Below are 19,009 nucleotides of genomic sequence, written 5' to 3'. Positions count from 1 at the left end.
ATAGCCCATCTCTACAAAAAAATTTAAAAGTTAAAAAAATTAACCAGGCAAGGTGCTTGCCTGTAATCCAAGCTACTTGGGAGGCTAAGGTGGAAGTATTGCTTGAGTCTAGGCATTAGAATCTGCAGTAAGCTGTGATCACACCACTCGCTGAACAACAGAGACCCTGTCTCAAAAGAAAATTATGGGACACCATAATGAATCAATTTATGCATTATGAAATTTCAAGAAGGAACAAAGAGACAGAAAGAGACATAATGTTATTTAAAGAAATAATGTAAGAAAAATTCCCAAATCTGAGGAGGAATATGAATATCTGAAGTTACAAAATCCAAAGAACTACCAACAGATTGAACATGAATTCTTTATCAAGACACATTATGACTAAATTACCAAATGTCAATGACAAAGAGATAATTTTCAAATCACAAGAGACCATCCGTAGGACTATTGGAAGATTTCCCAGTAGAATTCTTGAATGACAGAAGGCAATGGGATGATATATTAAGAGTGCTGAAAGAAGAAAATACCCAACCAAAAATATTTTATCTGGCAAAGCTGTGCTTCAGAAATAAAGGAGAAAAAATACTTTCCCAGACAAACAAAACATGAGAGTTCATCACAACTGATCTTTCTTATAAAAAATTATGAGAGTTCTTTAAGTTGAAATAAATGGATGCTAATTAGCAAAATGAAAGCATATAAAATATAAAAACACACTGGCAAATGTAAGCATATGGTTAAATGTAGAATAATCTACTATTGTAATGGTGGTGCATAAATCACTTTTAACTATAGTATGCAAGTTAAAAGTAAAAAGTGTTAAAATAACTAAAAATAACTATAAAATGCCAGATATAGGTGACAGCGGGGATGGAGGCAGCAAACTACATCGCCATGTCTGTACCTATGCAACAAGCATGTGTGATCTGCACATGTACCCCAGAACCTAAAGTACAATAAAAAAGAAAAAACATAACTATAGCTGCAGTAAACTGTTAAGTAAGCTGTGATGTAAATAACAAAAATGTGCACTGAAAAAGAAGTAAAGGTATATGTCTTACAGAAAATAAAATGTGCAGTTATAAACTAAAATTACAATAATACTGGATCTTAATTTGCCAATGAATTTACCTTTAACAGAGATCTTTATATGATCATATGGCTTTCAGTTACTGTCTACTGTCCTTTTATTTCAAACTGAAAAATTCCCTTTAACTTTCCATGTAGGGTAGGTGTAGTGGTAAAGAACAACTTTGGTTTTGTTAATCTGGGAATGCCCTAATTTTTTTCAGAGAATTTTAAACCCACTATGTACAGTTAAAATATTACAGGGCCAGGTACGGTGGCTTGCACCTGTAATCCCAGCACTTTGGGAGGCCTAGGTGGGAGGATCATTAGTTCAGGAGATCGAGACCATCCTGGTTAACACACTGAAACCCCATCTCTACTAAAAATACAAAAAAAATTAGCTGGACAAGGTGGCACATGCCTGTACTAGCTACTTGGGAGGCTGAGGCAGGAGAATCACTTGAACCTGGGAGGTGGAGGCTGCAGTAAGCCAGGATCTTGCAACTGCACTCCAGACTGGGAGACAGAATGAGCAAGATTCCATCTCAAAAAAAAGTACATATAATACACAAAAAAATTAGAAAATAATAAATAATGAAGAAGATATTATTACCTAGGAAAAAAAGAGATTATCAAAAAATCAAAAGAAGCTCAATAAAATTACATATGTTAGGATACTCTTTTGGTAAAAAGCAAATATTTTATAAATAAGTAACATTAAGAATAAAAAAGGTCCCATAGCCCCGTGTCCTTCAGCAGCCAATCTTGCAGGGGAAGGCACATGCATGTTGCCTGATGCCTGGTCTCTGTTTCTTTCTCACACTGGGTTTTTTGTTTGTTTGTTTGTTTGTTTTAATGCCTTGAGGCCCACATACTGTGATTGGTAAGCAACCTTTGCAAGTTATAAGAAAACAGAACCACTTAAACAAGTGATATGATCAGGACCTCATATTTCACCTGAATGTTCAAAGTAAGATGCTTAAAGACATCAGTTGTGTGAAATAGAAAGTCCCATGTTAAACTTCCATCCACTTAATAAACTTCTCCCAGAACTATCCAGTAATCTTTAGTTACTTGTCAACAGCTACTGAAGAAAATCACTTGATCAATGATTTCAGTTCCTACATTAGGTGTAATATCTGTAAAGGAAAGCAGATTAAGCCAACTATAGTATCAGAATACCATTATACTATCCCCGTAATTGAAAACAGTGCATTGACTAGTAAGTAAAGGCAAATGTCAGATTAATCATATGGGTCCATCCATGGTCCTTTTCTATTCTCTTCTGTTACAGCTAATGTATTTGCAGATATTCCCATATGTTTATCTTCTATCAATGGGATTAATCATGATTTCCTAAAAATTCCTGGTGAAGATACCTAGTTTCCTGCCCAAAACAAATTCCCAGTTTCTTCTTTAGTAACAGAACTCTAATTTTATTCAGGTAGCAGTGTAAAGAGTTTTCAAAAAGTGTTTCCAGCCTACTCTACAGCTTGATTTGTCCATGTTAAAATTTAAAAAAATATGTCAACATATTTTAAAAACAGATATTCTAAAGGAATCTAGGAAATGCTCCCCTTAGAAAGGTGGTGGGAGTTGACCCATATGTATTTTTACTCTCCCCATGATTATTTTTTGCTTTCCTGACTAGAATCTAGAAATATCAAGGCAATTTTGAGACTAGAAACCCAGACCAGGGAGGCTGAAGCATAAACAGAGTAGGACATTTGCCCATGGTAAGCAAGGAGCCATTATACTAAATCTGAAATGCTTATCCTGGACTTTTTTATTTTTCGTAAGAAAAAAATAAGTTAATATATTTTATGTTCCGATTTTTTTGAAAGTGTTGTTACTAGACATCAAATGTAATTCTTATAAGATGCATTAACTTTTTATTAGAAAATCAGCCTTAATTTAGAATACATATTTTTTTAAAAATCAGAAAACTTTTTCTCCCTTTCTAAAATGTATTTTCTCTGTTTGTTTACCTGCACACACATTTTGAAAATATTTGAAGCCCTGCTGGAATATTTTATGAAATATAAAGATACCTTATCTACTCAAAGCCACATGTATGATCACCTTCTCTGATTAGCTATTTTCAACTTACAGAATTACTACTGTAAATTGATGATTTGTGTGTGTGAGAATTTAGAGTATGTAAATTGTTATCAAGTTTGTATAGTTAAACATAACATATACCAATTTACATTATCCATACATGCACAGGATATTCAAACTCAAAATTATTATTATTATTATTATTATTATGAGACAGAGTCTTGCTCTGTCACCAGGCTGGAGTGAAGTGGCAAGATCTTCGCTCACTACAACCTCTGCCTCCCAGGTTCAAGCAATTCTCCTGCCTCAGCCTCCTAAGTACCTGGGACCGGGGCACTGGCCACCATGCTGGCTACTTTTCTGTATTTTTGTACAGACAGGGTTTCACCATGTTGGCCAGGTGGTCTTGAACTCCTGCACTTAAGTGATCCACTCACCTCAGCCACCCGAAGTGCTGAGATTACCTGTGTGACCCACCATGTCCAGCCTAAATTCTTCTTTTAATACTTTAATGTGAAAAATGTTACCTAGAGAAGCACCCTTAGAGTGTCACCAATGTTATATAGATAATAAATATATATATTCTATACATAATAAATGTATAGAACTTATTCTATATGGCAAAATCAATAAAGTGAAAAATTACATTACTTATTAATAGGAATATATAATAAATATATATTCTATACATAATACAAATGTATTTATACATTATGTATTCTATCCATAATATATTATTATGGATAGAATATATATTATATATATAACATTGCCTATACACAACTCAATATAATCAGTTTCCCTGAAAATAATCAAAATTTGGGTGAAAATCATGAAATAATAATATCTAATCATAGCTTATTCATTTCTAATCATTCCTAAATTTGAACTGAACAAATTTATAATGATAATTAGCTACCTACACTGTTTATCTGGTTAACCACCTCGATTTAAAAATGACATTTAATCAAGGGAACATGTGGAAGAAAAATAACATTTATTTCCTTCTACTATTCATTATATTATATAATAAAGTACTGAGGGAAATTTATAGGTGAATTAATTTACCCATGATTTTCCAGGATCTAGCTGACAAACATTTCCATTTGAAATTTATCTAACGATCTCACCAGTCCAAACCAAATTTACTATCTTCTCCAAACTAGCTCATCTCTCATTTTCAGTTTCTGCATATTACTGTTTTCAAATGTCCAGTCTATAACATAATAAAATATCACTTTTCGTTGTGTACCTAAATCAGGTTTGTCCATCATGTGTAACTATTTTGTTCATATCTATCACCTATATACATTTTCTCTACTACCACACCAGTTCCTAGTCCCAGTCACTGATCTAGAAGAATTTGACATTACTGGCTTATTGTCATATTACCTGACCTAGAATTTACAATGTCTCTCTATTGCATGAAGACCAAATTCCTCTAGCTTAAATGGGCTCCATAATCTTTGCCATGAAGTTTGTCACTGTTTTGGGAGCTTAGCTGAATTGGGGTTCCAATCCCAGAGCAGCTAGCAACCCTTCCTCAACGGAAAATGAAGGGGAGCTAGACATGGATGTTTATTGTGCACCTTTCACAAAATAATTTCTTTTACCTGGCTAACAGCCTAATACTGGTTGTCAGATCCCAAACCAAAGCAAGCCCCTCACAGGAACTTGTCTGTAATGGCAGATACTGTTGCAGGTCTTGTCAGACCTGTGACCAGTTTATGCCTGCCTGTCCGTTGCTCTCGTGCTGGGAGCTCAACCTTGTGTTCCCCCTCACCAACCCATATCTTTGGTAAACCCTAGCCTGGAGCAGCCCCTAGGTCTTCCAGTGGAAGTCACAATTTCAATACACCACCATAGTAGGGACAAAGCAAAAGAATTTTTATTTATAGATAATGAGCAAAAGAGGTAAAATTATTTGAGAGGGAAGTCCTCCAGCCCTGGATCACATGCAGGAATGAAGAGTGAGGAAGAGAAAGAAAGCACCTGGCGACTAGCAATATGTACAAGGGAGTAGCTTGTAGATCACTTCAAGTACGTGGCAAATGTCTAAGTGGTCTCTTTAAAGGAAGCAGCTGAAAAGCTGGGAGCCCAGCCTGCTAGACAGGAGAGTTGCTTCTAAGTTCTTATCTCTGGTCACTGGCTTGATCCATGTGAGTGTGATGTAGAACTGGAAAATACATCAAGGATGACTGAGCCCTGCTACTGGTATAAGAAAATTAAACTTGTATTCAAAATAGGTGCTGAGACAGCATAAAATTACAGGATTTCACTACAGTCATCACCTGCAAACATATGCTATCTGTTGTAATCACATAGTGATGTCTCTGAAACTTTCATGTGATTTTTAATCCAAAAAGTGTATGTTGCTGTTCATTGTGGTTTATAGCTTCACATGCCCTCTCTTGGGTCTGCCTTTCTAGTGATGTTCTCAGTTCTTTTTGTTTTCTTAAATTTTTCTTATTACCTTGTCATCTTTTTAAAAGACTCATCTTTCATTGTTTTCAGCCCTTCCTCACTGCTTCTAATCAGTTATCTCATTCTGTAGATAATGACAGGCAAGTGGTTTTATAGCTTTTAATAAAATTTATTCTGTGGGTTTTGTGAGTGATCCTCTCATTTAGAGACTCAATTCTATTTTGTTGCTTTGCTATGCTGTTTGGGTGTCTATTTGGAAGCTATGAGATAGATGAATACTTGTTAAGAAGAGAATGGCAAAATCAATAAAATGAAAAATTATATTACTTATCAATAGGAATAAGAATATTAAATTTATGAACATAAAATTAACATACATTAAATGGCAGTAATATTCCCATGGACCCTTAATAATATCTAATGTAATAATGTTCACAGTGTTGTTGAAATAAGTATCATAATACTTTACATAATACTTCTATAAACATAGATTTACAAAAGAGAAAATTAAAATTGAGAGGTTCTTGCCTGCCTTAGGTAACTTTGCAAATTACAGGGCAGAAATACATACTCAAATATATTCAACCTGAAAGCCAATTTTATTTCTATAATGAAACCTCAAATTTTTATCAACAGTGAGGAAAAGCTTTGGTTTGAAATAAGAGAACTCGTTTGAAAAATCACGTTGAAAAAGTGTTTTCTCATATCACTATGATAGCACAGTATCTTAAAATTCCAGAAAAGAGGAACATGAAATACTCTATTTTTAATAAAACAAATAGAGCAAAAGGAAGTATTAGTCTACTGTGTGCCAGGAATTTCAAGGAGCTGAAGTTTTCTCAATCTCTTCCTCTCATTTCTGGAAGCAATAGCAGAGCATAATAAGCAGGTGGTCTGGATATGACAACTAATTTGAAGAGTAGAAATTTATCATTTGTTTCAAATGTAATCCAGCTTTTTAAAAAATTTTTAGTAGACATTTATAAATATGATGAAAATAGGATTCGTGCGTAATTAATTTGTTTTGTGGCTAATAGACATATGTTTCTTGCACTTACAGTGAATCACAAATTAACAAGATAACCCTTAAGCAATTAACCCACTACAAATACAAGGATTAATGAATCCTTTCCATTACTGATAGGCTCGTTTGTTAATAAAAAGAAGAATACTGAGTGATCCCACTTAAATGTGAGACTTACACAATCCAAACTCATAGATACAGAGAGTAGAGGAATCTTTACCAGGGGTTGGGAGTGGGAGAGAAAGGGAAATATTATTCAAAGGGTACAAATATTTGGTTATAAGAAATATGAATTGTGGAGACCTAATGTACAGCATGCTGACTATAGTTATAATAATAAAATACATAGGCAGTATAGTTGATTTATGGAAAGAGTTGCTTTTTTTTTTTCATTTTTATTTTTCATTTATTTACTGTATCTCACATAAATGAAGCCAAAAAAAAAAAAAAGACTTCAGTGGGGCATACTCTTCTTAAATTTCTCCTTTACACCTTACAATCTCATTCCCTTACCTATTTTTTTTTTTTTTTGAGACCAAGTTTTGCTCTTGTTGACCAGGCTGAAGTGTAATGGGGTGACCTCGGCTCACTACAATCTCTGCCTCCCGGGTTCAAATAGTTCTCCTGACTCAGCCTCCCAATTAGTTGGGATTATAGGCACCTACCACCATGCCCAGCTAATTTTTTGTATTTTTGGTAGAGACAGGGTTTCACCCTGTTGGCCAGGCTGGTCTTGAATTCCTGACCCCAAAGAGTTAAGGCCTAAAGTCTGAACTCAAGACCTCAAAGTTCTCGGCCTGCCAAAGTGCTGGGATTATAGGTGTGAGCCACCGCGGCCGGCTCCCTTCCCTACTTTTTAATCTTTAATTCGTTATGAAGAGATCTTAAGTTGTCTTACCAACCCCCCACCCCAACCTCCTGGCACGCACACACAAGATAACTATGTGAGATGACCAGTGTGTTACCTAACTTGATTGTGATTCCTTTCACAATCTATATATATGTCAAAACATCACATGATATGTCTTAAATGTATACCATTTTTATTTGTCAATTGCATCTTAGTAAAGCTAAAGAAAATCCCTTACATAAAAAATCAAACAACAACAAAATTTAAAGGAAATTGTGCTAATTCTATTACTGTCCTAGGTAATTTTTAAATAACATAGGAAACACTTCTAAATTTAAATAATTTAGAATTTATGTTATTTTTATTGTTGATATTGGCATTATGCTAGGAATTTTAGATTTTTGATAATATTAATGGAATTCCATGTAATAAAATATGAGTAGATTAGTCTTTGTATTTATAATATATATCTCAGTTAAACTGCTTGTGGGCACTGTGAGTCATTTACCTCTGTGGACAAAGTCAGAATTGGAGGAAGCAAGTATAAGATATTCACATGCTCAGATATAGGAAATACAGTTGATTTGTGGAAACAGTTGTGCTTTTTTTAACTTTTCTTTTTAATTTATTGATTGTGTCTCATATAAGTGGGACCAAAGGGGGGGGGAAAATTACTTCAGTGGTATGTACTCTTCTTAAATTTCTTCTTTACAATCTTATTCCCCTATATAATTTTCATCCTTAAGAAAAACAAAATGCATTAATACCATGGAAATTACTAATTACTAAACTAGGGCTTGAATTCAGAAGGGAGATCTGGCCAGTCATAAGTATTCAACATCATTGGTGATTCTCTCATGAAGAAAGAATTTGTATAAGAATACAAATAGAGGCCACTACCCTTTGTGGAGTAAAATAGAATTCAAATTTCAAAAGTAAATTACAACGGGACCAACAGACAAAACACCAAGCTTGTAGAAATATGTTCATATTGATGACATTTACTACTTTTAATTTACTTTTGATATATTTATTAAATTTTCCTTATAATCATTTAAACCTAACTGATGTACTCAGTCCTGCAATTAAATTACTTTGAACCTCCTGCAGTAAAATATTTTAGGATGTCCAAACTACTTTATTAAACAGTAATATTCAGTAAATGATACCTATAAATTGGAAAGACCCTGAGAAATTATCCAGTATTACCTTTCATTTTGGATATGACAATGTTCTTAAAATGTTGAATAAATAATCTGCCCATGTCACAGAACTATTTATTGCCCTAAACCAGTACCTTCTAATTCTTTTTATTTTGTTCTTTCTGTAATATTATTCTGCCGAGAAAGACTATTTGTTATTCTGCCATGATTAAGAGATTTCAATTTTAGTGTTACTTAACCATAGCAACGCTTTGTTTAAGAAAGTATTTTGATTTGCAAAGTCTTAAATGGAAGCAATTATTCCATGATCTGGTAACAAGCATCTGCATATCTAAAGGCATAGTCAAGTCCTGAGGGTGCTACCTCATTATGAAGTGTGCCAGAGTAAAAATTATTCAGAACAAGAGGGGAAGAGAAAGCTGTAAAGTCCAATATACTTTTACATGATGTGTTATTTTTGTTCATGCATTTTTTGATCAACATAGCATATCAAGTCATGTCACTTTTAGTTTGTCACAATATATTTTAGAGTACACTAAATTAAGGCATTGATATCTAGTTAAGGATGTTATAAATCTGCATCACCATCATACCTTGTTCATGTCATTAATTTCATTATACTGTGATAAAAATGTTTTCCCTTATATTACAAAAATTAAAATACATTTTAAATTCAACTCCACAGTTACTTATGGACAAAATATACCTAGAGTTTGTATCAATATGACAAAACTTATATTAGGAAACATTTACTTTTCTAAAAAAATAACCTTTTACCTGGAAAATATAGGCACAATCAGTTATTAAAAAACGTTTTAACACTTTTTTCAAATATCCTTATTAAAAAGGTAGAGTAACACACAGAAATAGTCACAGATAACCTTGTATGGCAAGAAAAAGTCGTATCTATTCGGCATGGCCGTTGTTGATGCAGAATAATGACTCTCAAAGAGAAATAATCCAAAATGAAAGATTTACTTTAAGGGAAACAGAATGTGTGAGTAGTGCCATGTTGCTCTAGCACTTTTGTAATACCCAGGGTATATCCAAATAAATACATCTTTTAAATAAAATGTTCATGTTTACACCAAGTCATGCAATAAAGCATTCTTTTGAGCATTAGACAAGTATGAAGAATAAAGTAAATTTTGGAATCATTAAACTAAATACTACTGTTGATAGAAATGACTTGATTTTTTAGCATGATGGCTACTGTCAGTAGGAGGTTGAGAAGTGCTAAATTTTGAATAATAACAATTTTACTTACTATTAATAGTACTCTCATAACATTGTTTGCATATGTACAAACCTTTTTGTATTTTTTCAGGGTGGACCTAAAGGCTAAATTTAGGCACACTGTGACTTAATCTGCAACAAATACACACATCTAATTATTATAGTAATCTTGAAATACAACAAAGCACTATCCTATTTGGTGAAATGCATAAAAATAAGTTCTGAAATACATTGATAATAAGCCTGTCTATAATATACAATTCTTATCAATAATGTGTTTTCTCAATATCTCAAAAATCTGGTTTCTAAGTTTTATTCTATAGGATTGAAAGAATAAAATTTATTTATGAGAAAATTAAATGAGTATAAGGAAAGTTCATCCTTAAAATGATATTCATCTAAGTTATACTTACTGAATTATATGTAATCAAAACAAATTACATTATCTTCAAATGCATGATAACTACAAAAGCATATTAAAGTTTTGCATTAAATTTATGTAAACCCAAACCAGGATGGGGTAAAAAATAAAATATTACGTATGAAAGAAAAACAACATTTTGAGCATCAGGTCATTGAATATGGCACAACTTTCAGATTCTTCTGTATAATATCCACTTTTGTGTACAAATGTATTAAAAATTTAGGCTGGGCACTGGGGTTCATGCCTGTAATCCCAACAGCTTGGGAGGCAACACAGGTGAATCACTTGAGGTCAAGAGTTCAAGAGCAGCCTGATCAACATAAAGAAACCCCATCTCTACTAAAAATACAAAAATTAACTGGGCATGTTGGTGCATGCCTATAAGCCCAGCTACTTGGGAGGCTGAGGCAGGATAATTATTTGAACCCAGGAGGTGGAAATTGTAGTGAGCTGAGATTGCACCATTGCACTCCAGCCTGAGCAACAAAAGTGAAACTCTGTCTCAAAATAAAATAAAAGAAATAAGTAAAAATAAATAAAAATATGGCAACAATCAATTTTTATTGAGGTAGAATTGGCATGCTTAAAGAAAAGAACCTGGGTTAGATATTGTAGTGGTGTTTTTTTTTCTTTTAAATCTAGTGTGCTTTGATTTCTTGGAATATGATTATATCATTTAAAAAGGTGACAAAAGTTTAGATATCGTCTAAAGGAAATAAATCGAGGTTATACTTTTTGTGGTTGTCATTGCTTTATTACTGTAGCTTTATTAAATAAAAGAAAAACTTAAGGTTGAAGAGTGCAAATGCAACAACCTGAGCTATGAACTGAATGTACAAAATCAGTAAGGTATGAAATAGTTTATTGTGTTTAGAGAAATGCAGTGTTTTCAATATGAGTAGAACATGCTATGTCAGCTTGTGTTTGAAGGTATATGTACCTTCAAACTGGGCTGGAGCTGGAAATTTGAGGAAATAAAAGTTAGAGAAATTGACTAAAGCCTGATTATGATCGATATTGCATGCTATACTAAGGAGTATGAGCTTTGTTTCCAAAGCCTTTAGAAAATAGTAAATGATTCTGAGCACCAATTAATATATTAGTATGATCAGGTTAGTTTGGGTTTGGGTTTTGCATTTTTCCTAATGTACTTTATATTTTTTACGTTTTTTTTTAAAGTGTTCACTTTTAACACAATGTAAAAAAAAAAAAACCAAAGTGTAAATTAAAATGAATTCCACTCTGATTATCTGTTAAGTTTGATTTTGTTAGAGAAGGAAATATATTAATTTATAATTGAGAAACTAAATCTATAAACCATTGTTTAATAAAATATATTTAAAACCACAGGAGCAAAAGTTTACCTCAGATACTGATATGCTTTTACCTACTCATACAGTTCTTTCTATGAACGGTTCCCTTCGAAATAGAGCCAGATTTTTATTAATGATTCTGTCACCATCAGATATTCTAATAATTAAAATTAAACTATTCAATAGTGAAAAACTTCTTGACCCTGCTTCACCATTTTATTTTGTCATGAAGAAGATAAAGCAATGTTTTTGATTGGTAAACTAGGGAAAAAGATAATCATGTATTGGCCAGATCCAGCTTTCTTTCTACTGGAATCAAGGACTCATGAGGGAGTAAGTCAGGTAGTAACTTTTCCCCTCTTGTTTTCTTTTTACTGTGTTTTCTTTTTACTGCTACCCAATAAAATAGAAGATAAGATTTAAACTTGGGTGTAGCAATTCAACAGAAATGAATATTTAGGAGGTAATTGCTTTAAGGTTCAAGAAGCCATAAGAAAGCAAAATAAGTCTTGTAGAAAGAGTAAGGACATTTTTAATCCTGAAAAACTTAGCAATCAACATAATTTTACAGAAATTATAAAATGACATATTTTGCTTTTAAAGGTAGTGCTTTCAGCTGTCAAATAGAAGACATGAATTTTTTAAATGAGGATAAACTAATATAAATTAAAAGTTCAGCCTTAGCCAGGATGTTAAAATCTGTTCAACCTAATCTGTCTATTTTTCTCCTATTTCTGTAAAACACACTATCAAAAGTAGAGAGCATGTATTCAAAGATAGCTCTCACAATCAGGGTCAGAGTGTATTCTAAACACTTTAAAGCAACAAGCATACAAAAGTGTTTCAAGGGCATACCATTCCCCACAGGAGACCTAATTAGTTGCTTTTGGTCATCCTGAGCATTCTACTGAATACATCTGTCCTCCTAGATGTCCAATATCCTACCATCTGCTTTGTCAGCTATATTTTTAAAGGCACAATATGAAACATTGAAATCATCAAAATTAAAAATTCAGGGCTTAAACAGAAAATTCAGAATAAAACAGGAAGAAATGACAAAAAAAAAATCTCTAATCCAGGAGGGGCTAAAAAGAAAACATGAATTAGTCATCAAAAGCACAGAACTGATAACATATAGAAAGTTACAAAAGAAAATGCGTTCAAAGTAGAAGTTCCATACAGCACCTGGGGGTGGATTATAATGTTTTCTTTTTAAAAACAGCACACTAATGTATTGGAACAATTCATATATCATTGGATTTGATGACTAAAGCTCTAGCCTTACTATTTAAATTCCATTAGAAGCCAAGTTCTGATCCAATGCTCCATTCTGTTAGAAATACAAAAGAAAAATACTGTGCCAAGTTCTGTTACAGTATATGTAGCCTCTCCTCATAGAGCTTATCCTGCCAACAAAATGCTCAGTCCAAATCAAATAGTAAGTAACACCAGGAAAATATAGTTGGAGATGAATTGAAACAGAGTTAAAATGTAGAGGACAAAAATAAATCCTTTCAAAAGCTGAGAGCTTTCTGCATTATTTCAATCACGGAATACAACTGCACATAACTCACTAAAATTATGTCATTTGTGAATTATAGATCTTTCACATGTGAAATACTGGCCAAAAAAAAATGCACATACTTTATCTTATTTCATTCTCCTTTTAAGAGTTCTTTTAAAAATACATTGGAAGTGGCTGGACTTTCTGTTTTTTTTTTTTTTAATGACTCTATTGACATCCCACAATATCTATATTTTAAGAAATAGAGGAGAGAGTGCATCGTTTTCTAGATAATTCTTGAAATTTCTTGAAAGAACCATAATTACACTTCTTGAAAGAATAAGAAAATACTTGAAAGTATTATCTATGATTTATAGACAAACAGAATTGATGTATTCAACTGATTAATTAAGGCCCACAGAGATCCATTATCCACAGGTTTTCAATTTTACGAAGGGGGAGCAAAAAAGAAAGAAAATAAAATTTTACGTAATATATACAGATATTAAACAGCTTTCACTAATAAAAACACTTTACTGATAGATACTATTAATTGAGAAGGCTAGAATAAATGATACAAAGAAAGTAAGTTAACTGAGTTGCATACCAAATTAAATTGAGAATAATCTGGAACAGAATTATGTTACTGAAAATTTCATAACCAAATATTAATATAAGTGTGATGAAAAAAATATCTAGATCAGTAAACAGATTACCTAAATGATATTGCCAAATTATGCCAAGTTGTAATAGAATGATGGAAACCTTCATATTAGCAAGATTTTTTTTTTTGGAAAATATTTATTATAATTATCATCACTATATCAATTTAATGTAATGAGTTCTACTTAGATATATAGCAATAGAGTAAGGGTTATATATTTTTATGGCATAGTTCCAGTTTCTCTTTTTAAATTTAACTTTTAAGTTCAGGGGTACATGTGCAGCTGTGTTGTACAGGTAAACGTGTCATGAGGGTTTGTTGTACAGATTATTTCATCACCCAGGTATTAAGTCCAATACCCATTATTTTTCCTGATCCTCTTCCTCCTCAAACCCCCCATCCTCTGATAGGCCCCAGAGTGTGTTGTTCCCCTCTGTGTGTCCATGTGTTCTCATAATTTATCTTCCACTTATAAGTGAGAACATGTAGTGTTTGGTTTTCTGAACAAGCAATATTTTTATAGGAAATGATTACTTCCAATAATAAAACAAATTGATAGTAACTAGGAAAAGAGCAATTTTTAAAATAACTTTTAAAATGATACAGAAAAGCTAGAGAATGCTATGATTTTATTTAACACTGTAAATGTGCTATACTTCTATTATTACAGGTATCTAAAAATTGAAATTCCTCATAATTAAAAAGGAATGTGTATATATATACATACATAGAGATATGTATACATATACATGTCTCTATGTATTTATACATGTACACATGTGTGTATATCCATACATGTATGTGATATAGCATGTACACACATGTGCAGCTGTGTGGTCATGCATTTATAGTCTCTTTTCACATGCATATGCATATACATATACATACATACATACATACATACATGTGCTTATGCAGACACAAGGTGGAAGGATTGAACGTACACAGTATGATGTTAAAATGGTACAGGATAAGAAGTAGAAAAATTGACTTAAAACATCATTTATTAAATCAATTATAATCCAAGGACTTCCGCTGTAGTGTAGAACAATTTTAAACACAGGAATTTGCTAGTATTATGTTCTTTTCTCTCCTTCAGTATCCATACATTATGACATTGAATCTTACTTAATATGTTAACTACAGGTATGATTAGTGTACAGGTAAAACAGTGTACAGGTGAAACAGTGTTCTGTGATTAGGAAGAATATAAAACCCTTTTTATATTGCCTCTATAATTGAGTGCTCAGAAAATTGTAGCACTCAGTTATATTACAGTGAATATTTACACATTATCCTAGCTTACTCACAAAATTGGGACTGTTGCCTTCTAAGTCTCTTTCTTAAAATGGTATATTCTTAAAAATCAAATAGAAATTTAAAGCATAACATCCCACCTTCTTCTACTCATTTCTCATCATCATCAATTATTTCAAGTTTTGTGCTATATAAGTCATAGAAAAAATAATTAGCTATAAGAAGAAAACAGAACAGCAACATTTTATAAGTTCTGTCTCAAACATTACCAGAATAAGATTGAAATCTCTGTGATGTTGACATGCACAACTCTGGAACTTAAATAATGAGGAGTGTCTAAGAAAGACAAGAGTAATATTCAAATTCTACTCAAATAAAAATGTTTTCAATAATAACTAACTCACAGAAATTTGATTTTCATCACATCTATTCAAGAGCTTTGTATATCTGGAAGTCTTCTCCTATGAATGGTTTAGTTCAAATCTCTGAAGACCACAGAGTGTATGTGTATGAACAACATGCTCCGTAAAATGTGATGATGTACAAAGTGCAGACACTTTAGAGAATAATCTTTATTTCTGCCCTACCAAATTATTTGGCCTCACATCTTAGGATTTGGTCATGCTTTTGTCTAAAATGGGGCCAATAATTACTAATTTTCAAGGTTGAAATTAATACAAATATGGAAACATAGGTTTCTCTGCCTATATTCAATTATGTTATCTGTGACCATTATCTCCTTCAAATTAATGGATTACCATGTGAAAAATAAGTACTTTTATATGCATTTTAAAAAATTGTAGCACTCAATTATAGTACAGTGAATATTTATTTAGTCTTTTACATTTTTAATATAGTAACTGGATTATATGCAATCAGATTCTCTGGAACTCAGGTTTTTGGCCTCTCCAACCCCAACGAATGGGGAAGGAGGCCTCAGTGTTGTGTTATAGCTCAGATAGAACTCATGGACCCAGAGAGTGTGTGGTAGTGCGATTTGGTAGGCAGAGCAAAAGGACACCTTCCACCCATGGAAGGGACCTACAAGGGGTGCTGCAGCAGGCTTGGGCAGCTGGAGCTTATATCCCTGAGTTATTCTCTTACCTTTCTTGTTCTTGTCCAATTAGAGGGTTTTTTTTTTTTTTTCAAACATTTTCTGGATCAGTTGGTCTTTGAATCTTTTACTGGATTAGTTACTGATTTAAAACCCTGAGTTGTGCCTCTACCTTCACAGTTCCTAGGTGGAAAAATTCCTGCACTGGGACCCAAGCCCCTAGCTGGCCAGAGGTGGGAAATTCCTGCAAACAAAGCCCCTAGCCTGCCAGAGATGGGAAAATCCCAGCACTGGGACCAAAGCCCCCTAGCAGACCCTGGAAGTTCCTCTAACACAGTCCCTCAATATCAAGTTATTAAAGTTAATATTTTTTCTAAGAACCAAGTTTTGTTCATTATCATGTTATTTCAAGTTTGTCATATGATGAAACTCTCAGAATTTAATCTAATTCTATGTTCAGTTATAAAATTGTAAGTATGTTCTTTATAATTTTTGTAAGTCCTGTTTCTTCTTAATTCCTAACTTTGAATTTATGTGTATCTTCAAGGTTTTTGAACTTCCATTTTGAATATTTAAAAAAAGTAAAAAAATAAAAATAAAAAATTGAAGAATGGATAGGAACCACTGATTCTAACACAACCTGAATAATCACATCAAATTATCAAAGTCCTATATAAATGTTAAATTTCATAAGCAACTTCGATGAGTTAAAACTTTTCTTTAGCTTTTGTTCATTCTTCAGATAAATTGAATCAAACCTACAAAACTCACTGATCCAGCTAAATGTATACTTTTCAAAGGAGTAATAAGAAATGTCCTGTGTGGTGTGTGTGGCCATGTGCCAATGTGAATAAATGGTGTGTTGTGTATAGAGTGGTAGCTAGACTTTAGAATTTGCTTGAGGGTATTAGTTTGAATAAATGTTTATTAAGGATAAACTACTTCAACTGATACTTGTTTGCATAAGTTTTCCTTAGGGGTTAGGTGCTTAAAGTCCCCTTCAGGGATATTGCTTTGCATAAGCTGTTTGCATTTAGATTCTTTCCCTCTAGGAGACGTTAATTGCTTGAACTGTCATTAAAGTGTGGAGATTTAGATCCTGTTAAAGTAATACCCTGGAGTGTGACTGAGTGGAGCTGCTGAGGTGAATTAGAATAAGTTTGAATCCTGGAGGTTTGCTCTAAGATGGATAAACCAATCCTGTGAATTGTCTTACTCCACCATTAGAAGATAAGTTCCATGCAAACAAACATTTTGCCTCCTTGCTGATTTTTCTCTACAACCTAGGGAAGATACCTTGCCTATAGAAGGCACATAACTATCTGTTAGATGACTGAATGAGTGGAGTAATTTTTAGTAAGAACTATTTATCTCCTTAGCTGGTATCTATTTATGAAAAAAAAAAAAGCTCTTAAAACCCAATATTTTGTTCTCTAAATATTACTTAAAACATGAAGAGCATGCCAGATCTATTTCTGGTACCTCCATCATTCTGTGCGCTAGTGATGAGTGTGAGCTCACAATGTCTGAGACAGGTCTCAGTCAATTTTGAAAGTTGTTTTGCCAATGTTAAAGATATGCTCATGACACAGCCTCAGGAGGTCCTGACAACATGTGCCCAAGGTGGTCAGGGTACAGCTTGCTTTTGTACACTTTAGGGAGACATAATACATCAATCAATACATGTAATATTTACATTAGCTAGATCCAGAAAAGAAAAACTTGAAGCAGATTGGGGGTGCTGGCTTTCAGGTCATAGGTAGATTTAAACATATTCTGATTGATAATTGTTTGAAATAATTATTGTCAGTATAAAGGAAACGTCTGGGTTAAAATAACGGGTTGTAAAGACCAAGGTTTTATCATGCAGATGAAGCCTCCAGGTGTCAAGCTTTAGAGAAAATAGATTGTAAATGTATCAGACTTAAGGACTTGGTTGATGTTAATGCTGGAGGCATATAATGAGGCAAGTCTGATCCCCACTTCCCATCATGGCCGGAACCAGTCTTTCAGATTAAATTTTAGGGGTTGCTGGCCAAGGAGGGAGTCTATTCAGATGGTTGCAGTGGGAAGGACTTCTTTTTTTTTTTTTTTCCCCCAGCTTAAAAGCATTTTATTAAGCATATTTCAATGTTGCTTCCTACCTTTGAAGAATAAAAAATCCCTTTTAATAAAAAAATCTATACTAAAGTCATTTTCCTTTGTGTAAGGAAATATGAATGAAATGTACATTCATATTTCAAAACAGTGTATTGTACTGCCAAAACTTTAAATATCTCAAGAGCACACCACATTTTAAACACATTATGTTCATGCAGCTATTTCAATATTCCTGGGAATGGTGGGCAATTAGCCTATCTATGGCTCAGGATCTGTTTCCATGCTTGCGTCCTGAGCTTCTTCTACCTCTGAGAGTTTTTCATCATTTTCCAATGTTTGCTGAAGTTCATGGATGGTTCTAAGAAGAATGTGAACCTGTTTCTGTCTCAATTCCAGCTTTTCGACACTTTTTTTAATATGTGAAAGATGCTCTAATTCTTTTCCCAGAGCTTCTAGTTCCTTTAATGTCTCATGCCTGTCTGGATGATGCTGGATCACTTTTGCCAAAGCATCATATTCTTGGCGATTTTTTCGTATTCATTTTGCGCGAAGAATTTGCTTTTTGCACTCAGCAATTTTTTAATGTGTTCCAGCAATGCTACATTCTATTTCCTTGTAAATTTTTTCGTAATTTTCCATTTCTCTGAGATTCATATCATATACTCGTAAAGTTTTGCCCATTGAAAATTCACATTGAGACAGTGTGCTCAGCATACGCTGGTACTGGCTATATCCTTCTTCCTGGGACCCAGAGTTGCACCATTTAATGAAACTCTTCACTAGCAGATTAATTCTCCAATCATCTCCAGCACTATCTCCATCAATGAGGAGATGCTTCCATATGACTTTGTCTGCCTCGTTGGA

The 19,009-nt window shown here is 33.2% G+C and overlaps 1 pseudogene; it reads right to left on the bottom strand.

The window, feature by feature from the left end:
- Window positions 1–18,158: 18,158 nt before the first annotated feature.
- Window positions 18,159–18,879, bottom strand: LOC100399730 (THO complex subunit 7 homolog pseudogene; annotated as a pseudogene).
- Between the last annotated feature and the right edge of the window lie 130 nt (window positions 18,880–19,009).

This window comes from Callithrix jacchus, chromosome 1 (genome assembly GCF_049354715.1).
Source record: "Callithrix jacchus isolate 240 chromosome 1, calJac240_pri, whole genome shotgun sequence".
NCBI classification, from domain to species: Eukaryota; Metazoa; Chordata; class Mammalia; order Primates; family Cebidae; genus Callithrix; species Callithrix jacchus.
The sequence above is the reverse complement of the archived record's forward strand: the minus strand, read 5'-3'. Positions and strand labels throughout refer to the sequence as shown.